The 14,925-nt window shown below is 44.9% G+C and overlaps 1 protein-coding gene across 2 annotated transcripts in view; it reads right to left on the bottom strand.

Moving 5' to 3' along the window:
- LOC141051067 (uncharacterized) overlaps nt 1-13,059 on the bottom strand; it is an 85,741-nt gene extending 72,682 nt beyond the window's left edge. The window contains exon 1 of one of the 2 annotated variants that reach the window (XM_073547911.1): nt 12,905-13,059. The gene's annotated coding sequence lies outside the window, so the exon portion shown is untranslated. The remainder of the gene's footprint in view (nt 1-12,904) is intronic. The other variant, XM_073547910.1, reaches the window with a different exon arrangement.
- Nucleotides 13,060-14,925: the final 1,866 nt, after the last annotated feature.

The raw sequence follows: 14,925 nt of genomic DNA, 5'->3' as shown, positions 1-14,925 counted from the left end.
CATACACATCGTGTGCAGTATATAGAGTGTAGTGTATGGTGTATACAGGTCATACACATCGTGTGCAGTATATAGAGTGTAGTGTATGGTGTATACAGGTCATACACATCGTGGGCGGTATATAGAGTGTAGTGTATGGTGTATACAGGTCATACACATCGTGTGCGGTGTATAGACTGTAGTGTATGGTGTATACAGGTCATACACATCGTGTGCAGTATATAGAGTGTAGTGTATGGTGTATACAGGTCATACACATCGTGTGCAGTATATAGAGTGTAGTGTATGGTGTATACAGGTCATACACATCGTGGGCGGTATATAGAGTGTAGTGTATGGTGTACACAGGTCATACACATCGTGTGTGGTATATAGAGTGTAGTGTATGATGTATACAGGTCATACACATCGTGTGCAGTATATAGAGTGTAGTGTATGGTGTATACAGGTCATACACATCGTGTGCGGTGTATAGACTGTAGTGTATGGTGTATACAGGTCATACACATCGTGTGCAGTATATAGAGTGTAGTGTATGGTGTATACAGGTCATACACATCGTGTGCAGTATATAGAGTGTAGTGTATGGTGTATACAGGTCATACACATCGTGGGCGGTGTATAGACTGTAGTGTATGGTGTATACAGGTCATACACATCGTGTGCAGTATATAGACTGTAGTGTATGGTGTATACAGGTCATACACATCGTGTGCAGTATATAGAGTGTAGTGTATGGTGTATACAGGTCATACACATCGTGGGCGGTGTATAGAGTGTAGTGTATGGTGTATACAGGTCATACACATCGTGTGCAGTATATAGACTGTAGTGTATGGTGTATACAGGTCATACACATCGTGTGCGGTATATAGAGTGTGGTGTATACAGGTCATACACATCGTGTGCAGTATATAGAGTGTAGTGTATGGTGTATACAGGTCATACACATCGTGTGCGGTATATATACTGTAGTGTATGGTGTATACTGGTCATACACATCGTGTGCAGTATATAGAGTGTAGTGTATGGTGTATACAGGTCATACACATCGTGTGCGGTATATATACTGTAGTGTATGGTGTATACAGGTCATACACATCGTGTGCAGTATATAGAGTGTAGTGTATGGTGTATACAGGTCATACACATCGTGTGCGGTATATATACTGTAGTGTATGGTGTATACAGGTCATACACATCGTGTGCGGTGTATAGACTGTAGTGTATGGTGTATACAGGTCATACACATCGTGTGCAGTATATAGAGTGTAGTGTATGGTGTATACAGGTCATACACATCGTGTGCAGTATATAGAGTGTAGTGTATGGTGTATACAGGTCATACACATCGTGTGCGGTATATATACTGTAGTGTATGGTGTATACAGGTCATACACATCGTGTGCAGTATATAGAGTGTAGTGTATGGTGTATACAGGTCATACACATCGTGTGCGGTATATATACTGTAGTGTATGGTGTATACAGGTCATACACATCGTGTGCGGTGTATAGACTGTAGTGTATGGTGTATACAGGTCATACACATCGTGTGCAGTATATAGAGTGTAGTGTATGGTGTATACAGGTCATACACATCGTGTGCGGTGTATAGACTGTAGTGTATGGTGTATACAGGTCATACACATCGTGTGCGGTGTATAGACTGTAGTGTATGGTGTATACAGGTCATACACATCGTGTGCAGTATATAGACTGTAGTGTATGGTGTATACAGGTCATACACATCGTGTGCTGTGTATAGAGTGTAGTGTATGGTGTATACAGGTCATACACATCGTGTGCAGTATATAGAGTGTAGTGTATGGTGTATACAGGTCATACACATCGTGTGCAGTATATAGAGTGTAGTGTATGGTGTATACAGGTCATACACATTGTGTGCGGTATATATACTGTAGTGTATGGTGTATACAGGTCATACACATCGTGTGCAGTATATAGAGTGTAGTGTATGGTGTATACAGGTCATACACCTCGTGTGCAGTATATAGACTGTAGTGTATGGTGTATACAGGTCATACACATCGTGTGCAGTATATAGAGTGTAGTGTATGGTGTATACAGGTCATACACATCGTGGGCGGTGTATAGAGTGTAGTGTATGGTGTATACAGGTCATACACATCGTGTGCGGTGTATAGAGTGTAGTGTATGGTGTATACAGGTCATACACATCGTGTGCAGTATATAGACTGTAGTGTATGGTGTATACAGGTCATACACATCGTGGGCGGTGTATAGAGTGTAGTGTATGGTGTATACAGGTCATACACATCGTGTGCAGTATATAGACTGTAGTGTATGGTGTATACAGGTCATACACATCGTGTGCGGTTTATAGACTGTAGTGTATGGTGTATACAGGTCATACACATCGTGTGCAGTATATAGACTGTAGTGTATGGTGTATACAGGTCATACACATCGTGTGCAGTATATAGACTGTAGTGTATGGTGTATACAGGTCATACACATCGTGTGCGGTGTATAGAGTGTAGTGTATGGTGTATACAGGTCATACACATCGTGTGCAGTATATAGACTGTAGTGTATGGTGTATACAGGTCATACACATCGTGTGCAGTATATAGAGTGTAGTGTATGGTGTATACAGGTCATACACATCGTGTGCAGTATATAGAGTGTAGTGTATGGTGTATACAGGTCATACACATCGTGTGCGGTATATATACTGTAGTGTATGGTGTATACAGGTCATACACATCGTGTGCAGTATATAGAGTGTAGTGTATGGTGTATACAGGTCATACACCTCGTGTGCAGTATATAGACTGTAGTGTATGGTGTATACAGGTCATACACATCGTGTGCAGTATATAGAGTGTAGTGTATGGTGTATACAGGTCATACACATCGTGGGCGGTGTATAGAGTGTAGTGTATGGTGTATACAGGTCATACACATCGTGTGCAGTATATAGACTGTAGTGTATGGTGTATACAGGTCATACACATCGTGGGCGGTGTATAGAGTGTAGTGTATGGTGTATACAGGTCATACACATCGTGTGCAGTATATAGACTGTAGTGTATGGTGTATACAGGTCATACACATCGTGTGCGGTTTATAGACTGTAGTGTATGGTGTATACAGGTCATACACATCGTGTGCAGTATATAGACTGTAGTGTATGGTGTATACAGGTCATACACATCGTGTGCAGTATATAGAGTGTAGTGTATGGTGTATACAGGTCATACACATCGTGTGCGGTGTATAGAGTGTAGTGTATGGTGTATACAGGTCATACACATCGTGTGCAGTATATAGACTGTAGTGTATGGTGTATACAGGTCATACACATCGTGTGCGGTATATAGAGTGTAGTGTATGGTGTATACAGGTCATACACATCGTGTGCAGTATATAGAGTGTAGTGTATGGTGTATACAGGTCATACACATCGTGTGCAGTATATAGAGTGTAGTGTATGGTGTATACAGGTCATACACATCGTGTGCGGTGTACAGACTGTAGTGTATGGTGTATACAGGTCATACACATCGTGTGCGGTGTATAGACTGTAGTGTATGGTGTATACAGGTCATACACATCGTGTGCAGTATATAGACTGTAGTGTATGGTGTATACAGGTCATACACATCGTGTGCTGTGTATAGAGTGTAGTGTATGGTGTATACAGGTCATACACATCGTGTGCAGTATATAGAGTGTAGTGTATGGTGTATACAGGTCATACACATCGTGTGCGGTATATAGACTGTAGTGTATGGTGTATACAGGTCATACACATCGTGTGCAGTATATAGAGTGTAGTGTATGGTGTATACAGGTCATACACATCGTGTGCGGTATATATACTGTAGTGTATGGTGTATACAGGTCATACACATCGTGTGCAGTATATAGAGTGTAGTGTATGGTGTATACAGGTCATACACCTCGTGTGCAGTATATAGACTGTAGTGTATGGTGTATACAGGTCATACACATCGTGTGCAGTATATAGAGTGTAGTGTATGGTGTATACAGGTCATACACATCGTGGGCGGTGTATAGAGTGTAGTGTATGGTGTATACAGGTCATACACATCGTGTGCGGTGTATAGAGTGTAGTGTATGGTGTATACAGGTCATACACATCGTGTGCAGTATATAGACTGTAGTGTATGGTGTATACAGGTCATACACATCGTGTGCGGTATATATACTGTAGTGTATGGTGTATACAGGTCATACACATCGTGTGCAGTATATAGAGTGTAGTGTATGGTGTATACAGGTCATACACCTCGTGTGCAGTATATAGACTGTAGTGTATGGTGTATACAGGTCATACACATCGTGTGCAGTATATAGAGTGTAGTGTATGGTGTATACAGGTCATACACATCGTGGGCGGTGTATAGAGTGTAGTGTATGGTGTATACAGGTCATACACATCGTGTGCAGTATATAGACTGTAGTGTATGGTGTATACAGGTCATACACATCGTGGGCGGTGTATAGAGTGTAGTGTATGGTGTATACAGGTCATACACATCGTGTGCAGTATATAGACTGTAGTGTATGGTGTATACAGGTCATACACATCGTGTGCGGTTTATAGACTGTAGTGTATGGTGTATACAGGTCATACACATCGTGTGCAGTATATAGACTGTAGTGTATGGTGTATACAGGTCATACACATCGTGTGCAGTATATAGAGTGTAGTGTATGGTGTATACAGGTCATACACATCGTGTGCGGTGTATAGAGTGTAGTGTATGGTGTATACAGGTCATACACATCGTGTGCAGTATATAGACTGTAGTGTATGGTGTATACAGGTCATACACATCGTGTGCGGTATATAGAGTGTAGTGTATGGTGTATACAGGTCATACACATCGTGTGCAGTATATAGAGTGTAGTGTATGGTGTATACAGGTCATACACATCGTGTGCAGTATATAGAGTGTAGTGTATGGTGTATACAGGTCATACACATCGTGTGCGGTGTACAGACTGTAGTGTATGGTGTATACAGGTCATACACATCGTGTGCGGTGTATAGACTGTAGTGTATGGTGTATACAGGTCATACACATCGTGTGCAGTATATAGACTGTAGTGTATGGTGTATACAGGTCATACACATCGTGTGCTGTGTATAGAGTGTAGTGTATGGTGTATACAGGTCATACACATCGTGTGCAGTATATAGAGTGTAGTGTATGGTGTATACAGGTCATACACATCGTGTGCGGTATATAGACTGTAGTGTATGGTGTATACAGGTCATACACATCGTGTGCAGTATATAGAGTGTAGTGTATGGTGTATACAGGTCATACACATCGTGTGCGGTATATATACTGTAGTGTATGGTGTATACAGGTCATACACATCGTGTGCAGTATATAGAGTGTAGTGTATGGTGTATACAGGTCATACACCTCGTGTGCAGTATATAGACTGTAGTGTATGGTGTATACAGGTCATACACATCGTGTGCAGTATATAGAGTGTAGTGTATGGTGTATACAGGTCATACACATCGTGGGCGGTGTATAGAGTGTAGTGTATGGTGTATACAGGTCATACACATCGTGTGCGGTGTATAGAGTGTAGTGTATGGTGTATACAGGTCATACACATCGTGTGCAGTATATAGACTGTAGTGTATGGTGTATACAGGTCATACACATCGTGGGCGGTGTATAGAGTGTAGTGTATGGTGTATACAGGTCATACACATCGTGTGCAGTATATAGACTGTAGTGTATGGTGTATACAGGTCATACACATCGTGTGCGGTTTATAGACTGTAGTGTATGGTGTATACAGGTCATACACATCGTGTGCAGTATATAGACTGTAGTGTATGGTGTATACAGGTCATACACATCGTGTGCAGTATATAGAGTGTAGTGTATGGTGTATACAGGTCATACACATCGTGTGCGGTGTATAGAGTGTAGTGTATGGTGTATACAGGTCATACACATCGTGTGCAGTATATAGACTGTAGTGTATGGTGTATACAGGCCATACACATCGTGTGCAGTATATAGAGTGTAGTGTATGGTGTATACAGGTCATACACATCGTGTGCGGTGTATAGAGTGTAGTGTATGGTGTATACAGGTCATACACATCGTGTGCGGTATATATACTGTAGTGTATGGTGTATACAGGTCATACACATCGTGTGCGGTATATAGAGTGTAGTGTATGGTGTATACAGGTCATACACATCGTGTGCGGTGTATAGACTGTAGTGTATGGTGTATACAGGTCATACACATCGTGTGCAGTATATAGAGTGTAGTGTATGGTGTATACAGGTCATACACATCGTGTGCGGTATATAGACTGTAGTGTATGGTGTATACAGGTCATACACCTCGTGTGCGGTATATAGAGTGTAGTGTATGGTGTATACAGGTCATACACATCGTGTGTGGTATATAGAGTGTAGTGTATGGTGTATACAGGTCATACACATCGTGTGCGGTGTATAGACTGTAGTGTATGGTGTATACAGGTCATACACATCGTGTACAGTATATAGAGTGTAGTGTATGGTGTATACAGGTCATACACATCGTGTGCGGTATATAGAGTGTAGTGTATGGTGTATACAGGTCATACACCTCGTGTGCAGTATATAGAGTGTAGTGTATGGTGTATACAGGTCATACACATCGTGTGCAGTATATAGAGTGTAGTGTATGGTGTATACAGGTCATACACCTCGTGTGCAGTATATAGACTGTAGTGTATGGTGTATACAGGTCATACACATCGTGTGCAGTATATAGAGTGTAGTGTATGGTGTATACAGGTCATACACATCGTGTGTGGTATATAGACTGTAGTGTATGGTGTATACAGGTCATACACATCGTGTGCGGTATATAGAGTGTAGTGTATGGTGTATACAGGTCATACACATCGTGTGCTGTGTATAGAGTGTAGTGTATGGTGTATACAGGTCATACACATCGTGTACAGTATATAGAGTGTAGTGTATGGTGTATACAGGTCATACACATCGTGTGCGGTATATAGAGTGTAGTGTATGGTGTATACAGGTCATACACCTCGTGTGCAGTATATAGAGTGTAGTGTATGGTGTATACAGGTCATACACATCGTGTGCTGTGTATAGACTGTAGTGTATGGTGTATACAGGTCATACACATCGTGTACAGTATATAGAGTGTAGTGTATGGTGTATACAGGTCATACACATCGTGTGCGGTATATAGAGTGTAGTGTATGGTGTATACAGGTCATACACCTCGTGTGCAGTATATAGAGTGTAGTGTATGGTGTATACAGGTCATACACATCGTGTGCAGTATATAGAGTGTAGTGTATGGTGTATACAGGTCATACACCTCGTGTGCAGTATATAGACTGTAGTGTATGGTGTATACAGGTCATACACATCGTGTGCAGTATATAGAGTGTAGTGTATGGTGTATACAGGTCATACACATCGTGTGTGGTATATAGACTGTAGTGTATGGTGTATACAGGTCATACACATCGTGTGCGGTATATAGAGTGTAGTGTATGGTGTATACAGGTCATACACATCGTGTGTGGTATATAGACTGTAGTGTATGGTGTATACAGGTCATACACATCGTGTGCGGTATATAGAGTGTAGTGTATGGTGTATACAGGTCATACACCTCGTGTGCAGTATATAGAGTGTAGTGTATGGTGTATACAGGTCATACACATCGTGTGCAGTATATAGACTGTAGTGTATGGTGTATACAGGTCATACACATCGTGTGCAGTATATAGAGTGTAGTGTATGGTGTATACAGGTCATACACATCGTGTGTGGTATATAGACTGTAGTGTATGGTGTATACAGGTCATACACATCGTGTGCGGTATATAGACTGTAGTGTATGGTGTATACAGGTCATACACATCGTGTGCGGTATATAGAGTGTAGTGTATGGTGTATACAGGTCATACACCTCGTGTGCAGTATATAGAGTGTAGTGTATGGTGTATACAGGTCATACACATCGTGTGCAGTATATAGACTGTAGTGTATGGTGTATACAGGTCATACACATCGTGTGCAGTATATAGAGTGTAGTGTATGGTGTATACAGGTCATACACATCGTGTGTGGTATATAGACTGTAGTGTATGGTGTATACAGGTCATACACATCGTGTGCGGTATATAGACTGTAGTGTATGGTGTATACAGGTCATACACATCGTGTGCAGTGTATAGACTGTAGTGTATGGTGTATACAGGTCATACACCTCGTGTGCAGTATATAGACTGTAGTGTATGGTGTATACAGGTCATACACATCGTGTGCGGTATATAGACTGTAGTGTATGGTGTATACAGGTCATACACATCGTGTGCGGTGTATAGAGTGTAGTGTATGGTGTATACAGGTCATACACATCGTGTGTGGTATATAGACTGTAGTGTATGGTGTATACAGGTCATACACATCGTGTGCGGTGTATAGAGTGTAGTGTATGGTGTATACAGGTCATACACATCGTGTGCGGTGTATAGAGTGTAGTGTATGGTGTATACAGGTCATACACATCGTGTGCAGTATATAGACTGTAGTGTATGGTGTATACAGGTCATACACATCGTGTGCGGTATATAGACTGTAGTGTATGGTGTATACAGGTCATACACATCGTGTGCAGTGTATAGAGTGTAGTGTATGGTGTATACAGGTCATACACATCGTGTGCGGTGTATAGAGTGTAGTGTATGGTGTATACAGGTCATACACATCGTGTGCGGTATATAGACTGTAGTGTATGGTGTATACAGGTCATACACATCGTGTGCGGTGTATAGAGTGTAGTGTATGGTGTATACAGGTCATACACATCGTGTGTGGTATATAGACTGTAGTGTATGGTGTATACAGGTCATACACATCGTGTGCGGTGTATAGAGTGTAGTGTATGGTGTATACAGGTCATACACATCGTGTGCAGTATATAGACTGTAGTGTATGGTGTATACAGGTCATACACATCGTGTGCAGTATATAGAGTGTAGTGTATGGTGTATACAGGTCATACACATCGTGTGTGGTATATAGACTGTAGTGTATGGTGTATACAGGTCATACACATCGTGTGCGGTGTATAGAGTGTAGTGTATGGTGTATACAGGTCATACACATCGTGTGCAGTATATAGACTGTAGTGTATGGTGTATACAGGTCATACACATCGTGTGTGGTATATAGACTGTAGTGTATGGTGTATACAGGTCATACACATCGTGTGCGGTGTATAGAGTGTAGTGTATGGTGTATACAGGTCATACACATCGTGTGTGGTATATAGACTGTAGTGTATGGTGTATACAGGTCATACACATCGTGTGCGGTGTATAGAGTGTAGTGTATGGTGTATACAGGTCATACACATCGTGTGCAGTATATAGACTGTAGTGTATGGTGTATACAGGTCATACACATCGTGTGTGGTATATAGAGTGTAGTGTATGGTGTATACAGGTCATACACATCGTGTGCGGTGTATAGAGTGTAGTGTATGGTGTATACAGGTCATACACATCGTGTGCGGTGTATAGACTGTAGTGTATGGTGTATACAGGTCATACACATCGTGTGCGGTGTATAGACTGTAGTGTATGGTGTATACAGGTCATACACATCGTGTGTGGTATATAGAGTGTAGTGTATGATGTATACAGGTCATACACATCGTGTGCGGTATATAGACTGTAGTGTATGGTGTATACAGGTCATACACATCGTGTGCGGTGTATAGAGTGTAGTGTATGGTGTATACAGGTCATACACATCGTGTGCGGTATATAGAGTGTAGTGTATGGTGTATACAGGTCATACACATCGTGTGCGGTATATAGAGTGTAGTGTATGGTGTATACAGGTCATACACATCGTGTGCGGTGTATAGAGTGTAGTGTATGGTGTATACAGGTCATACACATCGTGTGCGGTATATAAACCCCTCTTCTAGATTCTTCTGTGTGGCTCTTGCATGTGCGGTGATGGCGCTGATATCCTTGTGTTCAGACATCTTTTCTCTAAATTAAAATGTCCACTATTGTACAAGTTTTAACGGGATAGACAAGAATCTGTATGAACCAGATTAATTTCTACCGATTTTAAAAATTTACTGGGGGGGGGGGGGGGGACGCCGTCGTGCAGATCGCCTCAGGCGGCAGAGAGGCTAGGTTCACCCCTAGGAGTGGGATACTACACCTCAGGAGGAGGTGCAGTACCCCTGTGGCGACTGAACCCTCAGGGGCGCCACAGCACCACACATTAAGATGTCTCCCACAGCATGATCTCTACACACACACAAAATAATGGTCCACTACAGTGCGAACCACACAATATAATGGTTACCCCCCACAACTCACCCACACAGTATGATCATTCCCCCACAACGTGGCGCCCCTCCCCCAGACGCTATGATCATTCCCCCACAACGTGGCGCCCCTCCCCCAGACGCTATGATCATTCCCCCACAACGTGACGCCCCTCCCCCAGACGCTATGATCATTCCCCCACAACGTGGCGCCCCTCCCCCAGACGCTATGATCATTCCCCCACAACGTGGCGCCCCTCCCCCAGACGCTATGATCATTCCCCCACAACGTGGCGCCCCTCCCCCAGACGCTATGATCATTCCCCCACAACGTGGCGCCCCTCCCCCAGACGCTATGATCATTCCCCCACAACGTGGCGCCCCTCCCCCAGACGCTGTGATCATTCCCCCACAACGTGGCGGCCCTCCCCCAGACGCTGTGATCATTCCCCCACAACGTGGCGGCCCTCCCCCAGACGCTGTGATCTTTCCCCCACAACGTGGCGGCCCTCCCCCAGACGCTGTGATCATTCCCCCACAACGTGGCGGCCCTCCCCCAGACGCTGTGATCATTCCCCCACAACGTGGCGGCCCTCCCCCAGACGCTGTGATCATTCCCCCACAACGTGGCGGCCCTCCCCCAGACGCTGTGATCATTCCCCCACAACGTGGCGGCCCTCCCCCAGACGCTGTGATCATTCCCCCACAACGTGGCGGCCCTCCCCCAGACGCTGTGATCATTCCCCCACAACGTGGCGGCCCTCCCCCAGACGCTGTGATCATTCCCCCACAACGTGGCGGCCCTCCCCCAGACGCTGTGATCATTCCCCCACAACGTGGCGGCCCTCCCCCAGACGCTGTGATCATTCCCCCACAACGTGGCGGCCCTCCCCCAGACGCTGTGATCATTCCCCCACAACGTGACGGTCCTCCCCCAGACGCTGTGATCATTCCCCCACAACGTGACGGTCCTCCCCCAGACGCTGTGATCATTCCCCCACAACGTGACGGTCCTCCCCCAGACGCTGTGATCATTCCCCCACAACGTGACGGTCCTCCCCCAGACGCTGTGATCATTCCCCCACAACGTGACGGTCCTCCCCCAGACGCTGTGATCATTCCCCCACAACGTGATGGTCCTCCCCCAGACGCTATGATCATTCCCCCACAATGTGATGGTCCTCCCCCAGACGCTATGATCATTCCCCCACAATGTGATGGTCCCCCCCACACACTATGATAATTCCCCGACAATATGATGGTCCACACACACACACTATGATAATACCCCCACAGCATGACGGGCCCCCCATAGCCACCTTCCAGAGTATGATCCAATACAATGCCAACCACACAATATAATGGTTCCCCCACAACTCACCCACACAGTAAGATGGTCCTCACACACACATACATAAAATATAATATCCCCACAGCCATCTCCACACAGCATTATGGTCCCCGTCACAGCCACCTTACCCATACACAGGATGGTGACCCAACCACAGTGCTTTCCACACAATATAATGGTTCCCCCACACAGTATGATGGTCTTCACACACAGTACGATAATTCCCCCCACCACAGTATGATGGGTTCCCCCCATATCCACCTTTCTCACACAATATGATTGTCCAACCACACACCACCCACACTGTATGAGGATTTCCACACAAGCCACCCCACACACAGTATGATGGGCCCCCCACAGCCCCAAACAGTATGATGTGCCACCAAAGCCCCTCTTACCACAGCAATGCATGCCCCCCATACAGTATGCCCCCTTCCACACTCAGTTTGATTGCCCCAACACAGTAACAAGTTCATCCTACAGGCCACAAGAAAGAAACAAAGAAAACCCCTTATATTCACAATATTCAGCTTCTCGTCCAACGCAGTCACAAAACAGAAGTAGCCTGCGTCCCGCATCAGTGACGTGGCCCAGAGCCGGTGGCTCCAAGCTCCGCCACAACTGTGGACAGTATCGGTGTCCTGAGGATGCCTAATACTGTCAACAGTGTCCCAATCGATGTGAACCATGGCCGGACCGTCCATCTGTCAGAATTGCCTGATGGCCAGTCCAGCACTGGCCCCAAGTTATCGCCTAAAAATTCCCTTTAACCCTTCCCGAACAGAACCTATACATAATGAGGCTGAGGCTGTTTGTCCCTTGATGCAGTATAACCTGACCTAATTACAGAGGCGTATAAGTCGGCAGATCAACTCCTTAGATGCTGCGGTCAATGGGGACGGTGTCATCTAGACGGTTATACAGGGCATCAGCATCTTATGTGATCAAAGGGCAATGATTTGTCATCGCTGCCTGAAAAATAACAGTTTCAGTTCATGGAAAGCAACAACCTAAATGCTTAGTTATTCCCACACCTGCCTACAACTTTTGCACAATCCTACATGTGAGAGAAAAAGTTCTGAATCTTAATCTGTGGTGACAGAAAACTCTGAGAACAAAACTCTGTAATAAGTGACTAAGGGCCCAGTAATGGGGAATCTCCTCATACCTCCACCTGCAGAGCAGCTCTCTCCAGCTAGCAGCAGCACACAGGTGTCCCAAGGGCGGAGGCTGATCCCTAGAGGCTAAAGGACTGCTGATGATGTAATGTCCATGTGATCAGACTCTTGTGTGGGAGGAGCCAGTATAGAGACTGCAAGAAGTGAGAAAGTGAGCTGGGAAAAATGGGTGGTGAGGATGAAAAAGAGAGCTCCGGAAAGATGGGTGGAGAGCGGAAACAAAGGAGCCAGGGAAAGATGGGTGGAAAGAGGGAAAGATGGGTAGAGAGAAGGAAAGAAGGAACCCAGGAAAGATGGGTGAAAAGAGAGAAAGAAGGAGCCTCGGAAAGTTGGATGGAAAGAGGAAAGGATGGAGAAAAGATTGGGGATGGGGGGAGCCAGGAAAAGATGGATGGGGCAAAAAGGAAAGTTTGGAGGAATGACGGAAAGAAGGAGCTAGGAAAAGATGGGTGAAAGATGGGTGAAAATAGGGAAAAATGGATGGAGAAAGGGATAAAATTATCCGGGGAAAGATGGGTGGAAAGAAGGAGTCATGGAAAGATGGGTGAAATGTGGGAAAAATGGATGGAGAGAGGGGAAAAAAGGAGCCCGGGAAAGATGGGTGGAGAGAGGGAAAGGAGGAATTGGGGAAAGAAGAAATTATAGGGAAAGATGGGTGGAGAGGGGAAAGAAGGAGCTAGGGAGAGATGGGTGGAAAGAGGAAAAGAAGGAGCCCAGAAAAGATGGGTGGAAAGACAGAAAGAAGGAGCCAGGGAAAGATTGGTGGAGGGAAAGCTGGAGAGGGGAAAGATGGGTGGACAGATAAAAAAGGAGCCAGGGAAAGATGGGTGAAAAGAGGAAAAGATGGATGGAAAGAGAGAAGAAACCTCGGAAAAATGGATGGGAAGAGGAAAGGAAGCAGCCATGGAAAGATGGGTGAAGAGAGGGATAGAAAGATGAGTGAAGAGAGGGAAAAATGGGTGAAGAGAGAGATAGAAAAAGCCAGGGAAAGATGGGTGGAAAGGAGTCAGGGAAATATGGGTGAAAAGAGGAAAAGATGGATGGAAAGAGAGAAGAAGTCTCGGAAAAATGGATGGGAAGAGGAAAGGAAGCAGCCATGGAAAGATGGGTGAAGAGAGAGATAGAAAAAGCCAGGGAAAGATGGGTGGAAAGGAGTCAGAGAAATATGGGTGAAAAGAGGAAAAGATGGATGGAAAGAGAGAAGTCTCAGAAAAATGGATGGGAAGAGGAAAGGAAGCAGCCATGGAAAGATGGGTGAAGAGAGGGATAGAAAAAGCCAGGGAAAGATGAGTGGAAAGGAGTCAGGGAAAGATGGGTGGAGAGAGGGGAACTAAAGAGCCCTGGAAACATGGGTCGAAAGATGGAAAAATGGGTGGAGAGAGGGAAAGAAGGAATTGTGGAAAGAAGGAATTATAGGGAAAAATGGGTGGAGAGGGGGAAAGAAGGAGCTAGGGAAACATGGATTGAAGAGGAAAAGGAGGAGCCTGGAAAAGATAGGTGGAAAGAGAGAACGAAGGGGCCAGGAAAAGATTGGTGGAGAGAGGGGAAAGATGGGTGGAGGGGAAAAAAGGAGCTCGGGAAAGATGGGTGGAGAGAGGGAAAGGAGGAATTGGGGAAAGAAGAAATTATAGGGAAAGATGGGTGGAGAGGGGAAAGAAGGAGCTAGGGAGAGATTGGTGGAAAGAGGAAAAGAAGGAGCCCAGAAAAGATGGGTAGAAAGAAGGAGCCAGGGAAAGATTGGTGGAGGGAAAGCTGGAGAGGGGAAAGATGGGTGGACAGATAAAAAAGGAGCCAGGGAAAGATGGGTGAAAAGAGGAAAAGATGGATGGAAAGAGAGAAGAAACCTCGGAAAAATGGATGGGAAGAGGAAAGGAAGCAGCCATGGAAAGATGAGTGAAGAGAGGGAAAAATGGGTGAAGAGAGGGATAGAAAAAGCCAGGGAAAGATGGGTGGAAAGGGGTCAGGGAAAGATGGGTGAAAAGAGGAAAAGATGGATGGAAAGAGAGAAGAA

The sequence above is a fragment of the Dendrobates tinctorius genome, unplaced genomic scaffold (genome assembly GCF_039654945.1).
Source record: "Dendrobates tinctorius isolate UK_male_01 unplaced genomic scaffold, ASM3965494v1 ptg000155l, whole genome shotgun sequence".
Classification (NCBI taxonomy): Eukaryota; Metazoa; Chordata; class Amphibia; order Anura; family Dendrobatidae; genus Dendrobates; species Dendrobates tinctorius.
Note: the sequence above shows the minus strand (reverse complement) of the source record. Positions and strands in the feature narration are given on the sequence as shown.